The sequence below is a fragment of the Pelodiscus sinensis genome, chromosome 12 (assembly GCF_049634645.1).
Source record: "Pelodiscus sinensis isolate JC-2024 chromosome 12, ASM4963464v1, whole genome shotgun sequence".
Lineage (NCBI taxonomy): Eukaryota > Metazoa > Chordata > Testudines > Trionychidae > Pelodiscus > Pelodiscus sinensis.
In genome coordinates, this window is record NC_134722.1 from 649,702 (window position 1) to 661,919 (window position 12,218).

The window sequence follows — 12,218 nt, forward strand, 5'->3', positions numbered from 1 at the left end:
ACCCAGGACAGCCATTTTAAGCTCAGGGCTCAGGGTCGGGGGTCTCACTGGACCCCCTTGATTCTCTTGCACACCTGCTCCTGGGTGGCCAGGCTAGCAGCTATCCTGCCCAAGCCGGCCACTTTCCTGTGCCTAGTGCGGAGATCGTGGACAAGGTCCACGATGTCCGCACTAGCCCAGGCGGGTGCCCGCCTCTTGCGGTCCCGGGCAAGCTCCCGGGAGCCGCCAGCCTGGTCCCAGGAAGAGAAGGAGGGCTGGGGGGCATCGGGTGGGTGGCTCGATCCGTGCCAGGTGCAGGGTCTGCTGGCTGGGTGCTGGCAGGCTTGCACCTGGCACGGGCACCGTAGCCAGCCCGTGCCCCTTTAAGGGGTCCGGGGCCGGGGCCGGGGCCGGGAGGGGGGCAGTAGAGTTTCTCTGGTGTTGGCCAGAGTGGCCACCAGGGAACGCTGGGGAGGGCTAGCCTCCCACTAGTTCGAATTAAGGGGCTACACACCCCTTAATTCGAACTAGCTAGTTCAAACTAGGCTTAATCCTCGTGGAATGAAGATTACCTAGTTCGAACTAAGCGCTCCGTTAGTTTGAATTAAATTCGAACTAACGGAGCGCTAGTGTAGCGCCTATGAAAGTTAGTTTGAACTAACTTTGTAGTGTAGACATACCCTAAGTGAGCTTGTGCTAGAGTTTCATGGCATTTGGCAGGGCTATCCCACGAATAAAGCAAAAAAGCAGAAAGAAGGGTGAGTCTACACAGTAACTCAGAGTGCGTCTGCTGCTCTCTAGCTGGGGAGAAAAGCTAAATCCTCCCTTTTGGAGAAGGTTACTGAGAGGGCTGTGGCTGAACAACTCTGCCAGCATTTGGAGTTCTTGGGACTTCTTAACTCGAGCAATGTTAGTTTTGGACCTTGGAATAGTACAGGCTCTGCACTGGTTCTCTTGGCTTATCTCCTCCTGGGGATAAGCCATGTCCATGTTATCTGCCTGTGGTACCTTTGGCCTGCAGTTGTTGCTGACTCACTTTACAGAGCCCCTGAAACTCATCAGGTCAACTAGAAATCATGCTGATCCTGTCAGGAAAGTGCCCCGAAGACGTGCTGAAGTGTTATCAGCCCCCGTTCTGAGGAGCTATGCCTGCCATTTTTAATGTAGTCGCGCAGCCTGGATTTCTTGTTAAAATGCAGAGCAGCTGCTGCTTGTTCTGGTAGGAGTGGTACCAAGTGTGTTTTCGATCTTTTGTGTTTGGCCACAAAGCTGCCGCCTTTTCTTTCATGTCTGCCACTCCCCACAGGCATTCTTGGCTTTGTCACCTCAATCCAGATTACTGTAATGTTAGCCAAAAATTACAGTAGTGCTGAATTCAACAGTCACCAGGTAAACAGGGATTATACGAGTGCTTCAGGGTTGGAACAGTCTATCAGATCATTTGTATAGGGTGCTGATTTTAACCTACACAGCCCCAGCTGCCTGGGCCCTTGCCTACCTTTGGGACTGACTGTGCCCAGGGCTTTCAGAGGCCATGGAAATCAGTGGAGCCATTTGAGCTAGTAGGACCTTGGCTTCCAAAAGAACGGCCCCAGCACAGCATGATTCGCGATGGCTCCTCTGCATCCCATCTTGGATGCTTTCTAGGGCAAGCCGCAGGGCCACCCTTCCCTCGGAAGCCTCCCCAGGGTAGACGCATGTGCCAAGGAAGGGTTAGAGTCTGAAGGCACTAAATATTTCTGGAAGACTGGCAAGAGCTGAACCAATTGGGAAATACTTTTGATTGTGCTATGAGACTAGAGCCCAGCGCACAAACAACCTCAACCTAACACACCGAGAGGAAGCCTTTCCACATCCCGGAAAGAGACTGGAGGCCAGGCTGTCTGACCCTTTGCAACGCACAGCAGGCCAGGAGGACTAAAAGTCTCCTTCTCCCTTTTCCTGCGGCACAAGGTCCAGCTGGTGTCGATGGCGTACAGGCACTGTGATGCCAGCCTCCCAACAGGCAGTGGAGCCATCAGCCCAATCTCACTCTACCTCATCAGCAGAGTTAGCCGGGCATGGAGGGGAAAACATCCTGCACCCTCCAAAATGGCAGCCAGCTTCCTTCCGGGGACCTCCACTACAGCCTCCTCTTCCCAAAGGGCTCTGCCTTCTGAGCACAATCTGTCTGCTGCAGGCTTTGTTATCACGCACCGTAAAGTGTGAATCCAGCACAAGATTCTGTGAAGCCGCAGCTCAAGTGTCTCTTGACACAGGTGCATGTGTTGGCTTAGTCAACCAGGTCCGGCTGCCCTCATGTCTGACAAATAGCAGCAATCTTATGAAAAACTGACCTGATTGAAACGGGCGCCCAGTTCTCTCCAATAAGGGGGCAGTAAAATGGAGCGTTCTGTCCCCCCCCCCCCGCCATCTCATCAGACACACCCTCCCTCACCAACATAGGCTCAAAACCAAGCACCTAAGTATCTGGTATTTGTATGATCCTTGTCACCAGAGTAATTGAGCACCTCACAATGCTTAAGAGATTTAAGCCTCACCACTCCTGTGAGGTAGGAAAGTCTTATCCAGCTTAAATGACTTGAGCATAGTTCATCTGTGGCTGAGCTGGGAACTGAGCAGAGGTCTTTGAGCCAGATCACTAGCTTATCCACTACACCAGGGATGGGCAATAAGAAAGGGTGGCCCACCAGGATTAGTCCCTGGCAGGCCACCACTATATTTACCTGCACCTCCGAGGTATCAGGCAATTGCAACTCCCATTGGCCGCGGATTGCCATTCGCAGCCAATGGGAGTGGCAGGAAGCGGCATGGACTGGAATAGCACTTCCCCCTGCTCTCATTGGCCAGGAACGGCAATCTGCAGCCAATGAGAGCTGTGATCGCCCGATACCTGAGAGGGTGCAGGTAAATATGGAGGTGGGGGCCCGCCAGAGAATAACTCCACAGACTGGATCCAGCCCCTTGGTTGGAATTTGCCTACCCTTGCATTAGACCATCCTTCCTACCCTCCTGTGCCATTTGAGCCCTTGACAGCCCTTTATTGATTACTCAGGCAGAGAACCAAATATGTTGGCATCTGTCATTCCTATTTTAATCAGTCCAGGCAGCTGCCAAGTTGTTCCCCTCCTCTATCCTGTTCTGAGTCTCTCTTCCCATGTCTGCTCGAAAGATCTGTCTTCTCTGACATAGCCAAGATTCCGGGCAGACCTTTCCCATGCCATCGGCCCCCAAAATAGCTGTGTTCTTCGTATTTATAGCAATGCAGGACTCCAGCCGGCCAATTGGTCGAATTTCCACTGTTTTTATGTTACCTTACCTCTCCCACATGGACAGCCTCTCCATGCCTCTGCTGAGAGGATGTGCTTGGTTGGGGGTGGGGGAACTGGAGTATTCAAGATGGTAGCTGGAGAGAGGGAAAGCTGTTTTGCATATTTACTGTTCCTTAAAGCTGGTTTTCTAAAAAAGAGAAAAAGACAGAGAAAGGGATTTCTGTAAGTAGCTGGGACAATGAGAACAAGGCAGGCAGTATGCCAAGCACGGGACGGCTGCCAAAACACATATCATTAGCTTGGACCAGCTATAAGCAAGGAAATGAGAAACATATGTTGGAGAGCAAGGTTAGGAGTGAGGGACTATGGGTCAGTGACAGTCGTCCGAAAACTTTTCCCTTGTTCTTCAGCTGTGGCCTGATGGTGTCAAATGTCATTCAGACGGGCTTCATTTCTCATGGTGGTCAGGCTTATTTTGGCTTGTTGGTTTTTTTTTTTTTTTTTTTTTTTTTTTTGGAAGGGGGGTTGTTTTTTCCCTGATGTGAATTACTGGGAGGAGGAAGAGCACAGACAAGGAAGCCTTTTCTATTTTTTTCACAGTTATGGGAAAATAACAACCTTGTTTTCTGTGATGCTCTCCAAATTCCTCACCCTTCATGAAATAACGGTGTCTGCGGGACTGGAATTCGGGCTGGCCTATGAGAGAAGAAAGGGCTGGGTTGTGTGAGTTCCTAAGCAGTTCTTGCTGTTCTTTCTTAAATATAATTAGATGCGCCTCATTACCTCTTACTGAAGGTCTTTTGTACTTTTTCAGAACTGTATTTCCTGAGAGTCATGACATGCCACAGCTTGTAGCATCCACTCCTAGTTTATCATATTAACAGTTTATTTTTAACATTTTTTATCCTTGATGCACACTTTCTCCAAGCTGTTTGCAAATTATTTCATTTTTCTCCAAAGGCTCCACTCAGCTGATCTGTTAGTCACTGACACTTAATAAAGTGTTTGAAGTGCCCGTTCCTTTCCCCAACACCACCGTTCCCGCCTCTCTCTCCCCCTTTGATGGAAATTTCACTGGCTAGCGCCTACAGAATTTTGCTCTTTCCCTCCCCAGGTCTGAGCTGTGCTGTTGCCTGTCATTCCAACATACAGCACAGCACCGTGGGAAGCACAGATGATATTGCAGGAGGCTGTAGTCTCAGGAGCACACTAGCCTTAGCTGACAAGAACCTCAAACTAATCGGAGCAGTGCTGGGGAATCAGGTTCAGCCATAGCTCTGTGATGTGGCAGTTTCATATGCATCCGTGTGCTCGGAAATGGGTGCAGAGCTGGACAAACCGAGCAGGGGCAAGCAAGAAAATCAATGTATAACCTGAGTCCGACCTCGAAATAAGCCCCCTAAACCTCTGCCATCAATGGAAGCTACATGTGATTTTCAGACGGTTGAAGCGCTGTCTGTTTTCTACAGGTTGAACCGCTGTGGTCTGGGACTCGCTGGTCCAGCAACATCTGAGGTCTGGTCTGGCCAAGGATCTTGCTGGACTAGAGTGCCCCAGTGCAGAGTTTGCAAGCAGCTGGGCGCAGAGTTGGCCAGCAGGGCCAGCAGGGCAGTGGAGCCTGCAGCCGGTGGAGTTGGAAGCTATAGTGGATCCAGACAGATCCTCTTCCAGTCTTTTAATTTCTTCTGCAACCACCTTTTGAAATGGAATTAGGTGAGGACACTGAACCACTGCCCTGGTGAAAACGTGCCATGGACTTGCGAATGACCCAAAGCACTTAGGGTCTCATTTTATGCCTGACAATAGCTTTGACAATAATATTTTGTGCTTTGCAAGCCAAAGATTTCCAGGTTTTAAAAATTCCACTAATCCATTAAGCCTCACACCCCTTCTGTGATACAAGTCTTATCTGTATTCTGTAAATGGGAAAGAGGGTGAAGTGACATGCCTGAGGTCACCCAGGAAGTACACAGTAAAACCAGGAGGCCTGACACGTAGTTGCTTACTCTAGACACTAAATAGCAATCTGTCCTTCACACAACTGTGAAACGACCTCTTTGACCAAAACTAGCTTATCTCCAATGTCTCTACTTCAAGTCCCTCCTTAAAACACACTTCTTCCATATTTACTTAACTACTACAACAATAAATGATATAGAAAACTCTAAAGCAGATAGGTAGCAGATTTTCCAATACTGAAACATTAATAACCTTATCATTAAAAACAAATCAACACCAAATTCTTGGTCACAGGGGTGATTAAGAACAAGGGGTCATCTTTCCAGAGTACAACAGTCTCCATCCAATAATGTCTGTATTTCATAATTTTCATGCCTTGCTAAAAACCCATGAGCCAGCATGACTAAGGTGACACGTTCCTTGTGTTGAATATAGGACACCTGAGGAAATTACTTGCATGCAAGAAAGTTCAAAGGCAGTCAATCAGAACTGTGTAGTACAAACATTCAAATTAACATCAAGTAGACTGAGCCCCCATTAAAAAGAAATACTGTGTAGCTGGATTCTTTCATTTACCTTCTTATCATTAAGGTTGTAGCGTTCACACACACACAGACACACAGGCTGTGTCTAGACTACACCTCTCTGTCGACAGAGAGATGTAGATTAGGCACGTCGAAATTGCTAATGAAGCAGGGATTTAAATATCCCGCGCTTCATTAGCATAAACATGGCTGCTGCTTTTTTTCTAAACGGAGCTTTTTCGAAAAAACCAGCAGTCTAGACGCGGATCTGTCAAAAATAAACCCTTTTTCGAAAGAGCCTGTGTTCCTCAAAAAATGAGGTTTAACGGATCTTTCGAAAAAGGGTTTATTTTTCGACAGAGCCGCGTCTAGACTGCCGTTTTTTTTTAAAAAGCTCCGTTTAGGAAAAAAGCGGCGGCCATGTTTATGCTAACGAAGCACGGGATATTTAAATCCCTGCCTCATTAGCAATGTTGCGCATTCAGGGCGAAGTGCTGTTTCTGGGCCCAGGAAAGGAGCACTGATTGCTGGCACTGCCTCAGCATAAAGCTCGGGATGACAAGCTGCAGCTGCAGAACTTTCAGATGCACCAGGCCATGTTCCTGGGTCCAGGTGCCGAGTTTGCATCCGCCCTCCAGCAAGAAGTGAGCGGCCGTCACACTGTGGAAACTTAGATATTGAACTGCCAATAATGATTCTGGGCAAGCCATCCTGCCACTTGCTCCCCTGGCTCACATGGGCCATCTTTACTGCCCCCAGGAAAGATTCGCCTACTGGCTCAGCAGGTGCAGATGAGAGTGGCATGTGCTTTTGGATAGCTTGAAGTAATGTGGCTCTTTTCTCTCATGAGATTGGCTCTTGATGAAAACAGACGTCTCAATGGTTATAGCTGCCCGGTGTATCCTGCACAATAGCTATGAAGCAAAGCAGAAGTTGCGGCTGGAACGGAGGGCAGAGACGAAGCAGCTGTCTGCTGAGTTTGAACAGAAAACGCATTAGAACTGCTCAATGTGTATGGCTTCAAAAGAGCACTATAACAGCGATCCACAGTAATACATTGTGGTGTTTTGTGCTCTACCTGGCCCTTCTGTTTTGGGGCCTATTAGGAATTGTGTGATACTTGACTATAACACTGTCAATACACTCATGAATTGTGAGGTGCTTGCTGCACATTTATGACTATTACATCGTGTTTGTCACTGATCCTGTGAGCTGTGTTCCACTGTACAGTAATAAGCGGATGCTTTCAGAACTGCTAGGCACTCTGTATCATATGTTATGAACTAATAAAGATGAATTATGTTCCAAATAGTAGAATTTTATTCAGTAACAAAAGCAGTGCAAAGAAAAATCTGTAGAATTTAAAAGCAAATACATAAAAAAACTTAATAAATTAAAGGAACAGAACTGAACAAGGGGAAAGAATATACCTGTCCCTTTTAGCTACACATTCAGCTATCACAGGTCAGTGTACGTGATACTGAGGTTGTCCTTAATGTGACCCAAGATGGCATGATAGAGGTGAGGATGCAGCCGCTGATGCCATGTGAAATGTTGAGGGGGAGTGTAGGGAGGTGCTATCGTGGAGTTCTCCAGGGCCTGAAAAAGAGCTGAGCCCATGACTTTTGAGTCTGTAGGTCTACAAGAGTCTGCAGCATCTGACACAGAATCCTTATTACATCCTGATGCTTTTCCCTCTCTTTTTCCTGCTGGGACTTCTGGGACTCTCCTCTGCTTTTTCCTTCTCCAAGCTGTCTTCAATATTCACAGCTGTTTGCAAAACTGGCTTGCTGGACCTCCTTGTACATGTAATCCTGGGTCCCCCTCTTTCCCATCCTTATCTGGCTCAAGCATTCTACCAGTGTGGAAGGGGCACACCTCCCAAAGGCATATTGGCAGCAGGGCTGATAAAACACTCACAGACACCATTTTCACAGACAGTGGCTATTCTAGCTGATAGTTCACTCCTCCTGGTAACAAAGGCACAGACAATGTAGGTGCTGCTGGTATTCTGAAGCGGCCCAGGCCTACACGCTGCCAACCTGTGTGCGGCCCAGGTCTACACGCTGCCAACCTGTGCGCGGCCCAGGTCTACACGCTGCCAACCTGTGCGCGGCCCAGGTCTACACGCTGCCAACCTGTGTGCGGCCTAGGTCTACACGCTACCAGCCTCTGTGTGGCCCAGGTCTACAGGCTGCCAGTCTGTGCGCGGCCCAGGCCTACAGGCTGCCACCCTGTGTGTGGCCCAGGTCTACACGCTGCCAGCCTGTGCGCGGCCCAGGTCTACATGCTGCCGACCTGTGTGCAGCCCAGGTCTACAGGCTGCCGACCTGTGTGCGGCCCAGGTCTACACACTGCCAGCCTGTGCGCGGCCCAGGTCTACACGCTGCCAGCCTGTGCGCGGCCCAGGTCTACAGGCTGCCAGCCTGTGCGCGGCCCAGGTCTACAGGCTGCTAGCCTGTGCGCGGCCCAGGTCTACATGCTGCCAACCTGTGTGCGGCCCAGGTCTACAGGCTGCCAGCCTGTGCGCGGCCCAGGTCTACAGGCTGCCAGCCTGTGCGCGGCCCAGGTCTACAGGCTGCCAGCCTGTGCGCGGCCCAGGTCTACAGGCTGCCAGCCTGTGCGCGGCCCAGGTCTACAGGCTGCCAGCCTGTGCGTGGCCCAGGTCTACATGCTGCCAGCCTGTGCGCGGCCCAGGTCTACAGGCTGCCAGCCTGTGCGCAGCCCAGGCCTACAGGCTGCCAGCCTGTGCGCGGCCCAGGCCTACAGGCTGCCAGCCTGTGTGCGGCCCAGGTCTACACGCTGCCGACCTATGCGCGCCCAGGTCTACACGCTGCCGAACTGTGCGCGCCCCAGGTCTACGGGCTGCCCGACCTGTGTGCGGCCCAGGTCTACACGCTGCCAGCCTCTGTGTGGCCCAGGTCTACACGCTGCCAACCTGTGTGCGGCCCAGGTCTACACGCTGCCGACCTAAAAGAGCTAGCCCCCCCATTCTGCTCTCTCTTTGAGGACCAGGAACAGTGCCATTGGCAGCAGCTACCAGATACCACACAGCTCTTTCCGAGCAAGTGCTTTGATTCTTCAGGTCAAAGCATACAGAGAAAATATATTAAAACCAACAAACGCCCATGTGGACATGTGACAGGGTGGATACTGGTCCTGCCACTCCCCGCCCCAGAGAAGGCTGGTGGAAAGAGCCTCTGAGCTGCCTTGTGTGGTTGTTTGGGAAGCAGCCAATCAGGATCCAGCAAAGGTCCTACTTCCCGAGGAGAGTGGGGCAGCACTGGGATGGGTCCCTAGGGAGGGGGTGGAATCTCCATCCCTGGAGGTTTTTAATCCCCTGCTGGACCAAGCCCTGGCTGGGATGGTTTAGTTGGGGTTGGTCCTGCTTTGGGCAGGGGTGGACTCCATGACTCCTGAGGTCTCTGCCGCCCTGGAGTTCTGTGCTTCTATGAGTTAGTGTAAGGAGAGCTGCTGGGCTAGAGCAATTCAGCTCTTTGGTGGAGCTGGAGGAGAAGCAGATGGTGCTCTGGGCTGGCTGCTGGGATTCACCTGGAACAGGCCCTGAGGTCAGGGGAAGAAGGTGCTGGGAGCATGGGGGAATGGGCCAGAGAATAATAGCAGCACTGCAGTTATTTAAATAGACACTGCAGACAGCTGCTGTCTACAGGGCCCCTGGGCTGGGACCTGGAGTTGAGGGCGGGCCTGGGTGCTCCTAATGCCCCATTAACTATTGGGGGAAGCGGCCTAGACCGCGAGGCACCCCGTAGCAGGGAACTAAACTAGAGTGATCCAGCTGAACGACTACGGCCAGAAAGACCCCGAGAGGGCAAAGACGTTTCCTCCAAGGAAGGAGCCAGGGCCACCGCTCTACTCCAAGAGATATTACCAAGGACACCGAGAGAGACCCTGGCTGGACTTGTACCTGGAAGGGGTTTGCCTCGTGTTACATACAGATCGTGTGTGGCTAGGATGGAGGGCTGAGTTGCTGAAGACCTATCACAAACATAACGACAGGGCGCAGGTGCACACACTAAGCCAGGGGCACTTGTGACAGATGACTGAACCCCCTTCGAGCATACTAGCAGCTTAACAGAGCTCACACATCAGTCATGTGGGGGGTTGTGGATCCCCCCTTGGACAGCAGGTCCTCTTTGCTGGATCAGAAAGGAGACCCCCACATCAATTCAAATTGTCTGTTGGCCTCTGGAGAATCCATTTAGAACTAGGCTATATGAGGCTCTCCGGGAGATGGTACATCTTTGCGGGAGGCAGAGGGTGCACAACCTGGCTGATTTCCCTAAATTGCTACCCAGTGTTTTTGGTTCCTGGAGGAACTGTGGCAGCCCTCCTCCATGGAACAGAACACAGCCATTCATTTACACCAGGGACCCCAAAGACACTGCCCGGGCCTGCAATCTCTATGGCAGGAGCTCACGGCCAGGAGTGGGAGAGCAGAGGCAAAGGCCAGATATGGAGTGGCAGGGGACAGAAGCCAAGATCATTGTAAAATGGGAAGAGGAGAGTCCACAGCTGGCTTTGAAAACAGAAATGGCAGGAGAGAGGAGCGGAATAGGAAGGGTTGTTTCATGGTTAAGGAACTAGACGAGGCCTCAGGACATCAAGGGTCCCTTCCCAGCTCTGCCATGGACATTCCAGTGCTGTACATAAATACTGGAGACAGGGAGAGAGCAGTAGAGAATGGAGAGGAGAGTGCGACCCAACAGATTACAATTATCTTAGCTTTTTATTTTACTATTTAAAAAGATTGACTTCATCTCACTTTTCATAAGGGGTTATTGTTCTTCCTATAAAAATGCTGCATAATATTCCAAGTATTCAACACCTAGTTCTATTTCCTGTTCCATGACAGTGTTGATAGCGCTGTTTAATAATCCCAGTAAAATGCATCGGAGGGCATGCTCCTCTGGAATTCATCACTCCCCGGTAGCTGTAATGCTTGGCCTCACCACCTCAGAGATCACACTGTTCCAACCCTCCTCGTGTCTTGTTGGGCCTTCCCATTTCATCAGAGTTCAATGCAATGTTCCTCATTGCTTCCTTTTTGAAGCGGGACACAAACAAGAGAATGCAACTGGTATTACAGCCCAGCCTCAATGCAGAGCACTTAGACGAAAACACATTTTTGTGCTAAATGATTATAGAGTGGAGACGCTGTCTATACTTGTGTGGCACTGGAGACTGTGACTTGGGGGCTGAACTTCCAGGAAGAGATTCTAGCCACGGCAATGTGCAACGCTTACTGTGACTAGCCAGTTGAAACTGAAGTGAGAACAAAACAGATCTCTTGCAAGCACTAGAAGCACTGCTCACTCAACACCACTCGCCACCCACAGCGAAAGGGGCCTGAGAAATACTCCAAAGGGGGCAGATAAAAGTCCCACCAGAGCTGGTGCCTTGGGACAGGTGATAAACATCGGGAGGAGTATGAAAAAGCACTTCATTCGTTATCGGCAAGCAGCAGTTACCAGCAAAAGGGCAGGCAGGGAGAAGGTGGCCTTCTCTGACTATAACTGGTTCAAAGGTACTTGAGGTGTTTAACAACAGTTGATTACTCAGGCAGAAGATGCTAACTATGATGCAGTATTGCAGCAATTTCACAAGTACTGCACTACATGTACAAATGCTGGGAGAGATGATTTTAACTAGAGGACAAAAAGAAGGTGAAACCTGAGAAGAGTTCGTCATTGATGGCAGGAATGTAGCCGTGTTAGTCTGGTGCAGCTGAAATTTACATCCCCCCTTCCCCTCCCTCCGTCCCCATTCTGTTCTGAAATTTGATTTGTCCTTTTCATACGCGTTCATTTTTTTTAATAGTATCCTTTGGTATATATGGTTGTGACAATTTTCTTCCACTATTTGATCTGAGGAAGTGGGTCTGGCCCACAAAAGCTCATCACCTAATAAACCATCTTGTTAGTCTTTAAAGTGCTACACAGTCCTGTTTTTTGTTATTGATGTGACGCTGAAGAGCCAATCTTGCAATTTTGGAGGGATAACTAAATCCCTGATTCAGAGGGGTAGCCGAGTGAGTCTGTAACTGGAAAAACTTAAAAACAATGAATGATCCTGTAGCACCTTATAGAATCATAGCATCATAGAATACTAGGACTGGAAGGGACCTCGAGAGGTCGAGTCCAGTCCCCTGCCCCCTTGACTTACAGACTAACAAAACATGTCGATGGCTTCATGAGCTTTTGTGGGCACAGCCCACTTCTCCAGATGACCGGAGTTATTGACGTTCCAGTTCAGAGGCCAGAACGTGATTGTAATCTGGAAGACAACATTTAGCGCGAGAACCTAACAGATTACCCAGGATTAATTCTTGACAAAGTGACTGGAATTTGCCAAAAAAGGAGTCACCCAGGACAGAATGAATCATAGAATCCTAGGGCTGGCAGAGAGTCAAAGGCTGCTGTCAAATCCCCCCTCGCTCTTCTCTTCTGCAGACTAAACAAGCCAA

General features: G+C 50.0%; 1 protein-coding gene and 1 long non-coding RNA gene across 6 annotated transcripts in view; one reads left to right on the plus strand and one right to left on the minus strand.

Moving 5' to 3' along the window:
* Nucleotides 1–12,218, minus strand: part of ZFHX3 (zinc finger homeobox 3) — a 1,230,042-nt gene that overhangs the window by 347,456 nt on the left and 870,368 nt on the right. For 3 of the 4 annotated variants that reach the window (XM_075939759.1, XM_075939760.1, XM_075939763.1), the window contains one exon: nt 3,299–3,438. The exons of the other annotated variant lie outside the window; for it this stretch is intronic. The gene's annotated coding sequence lies outside the window, so the exon portion shown is untranslated. The remainder of the gene's footprint in view (nt 1–3,298; nt 3,439–12,218) is intronic. 4 annotated transcript variants of the gene reach the window in all.
* LOC106732259 (uncharacterized) overlaps nt 1–12,218 on the plus strand; it is a 115,355-nt gene that overhangs the window by 79,133 nt on the left and 24,004 nt on the right. The window lies entirely within an intron of this gene.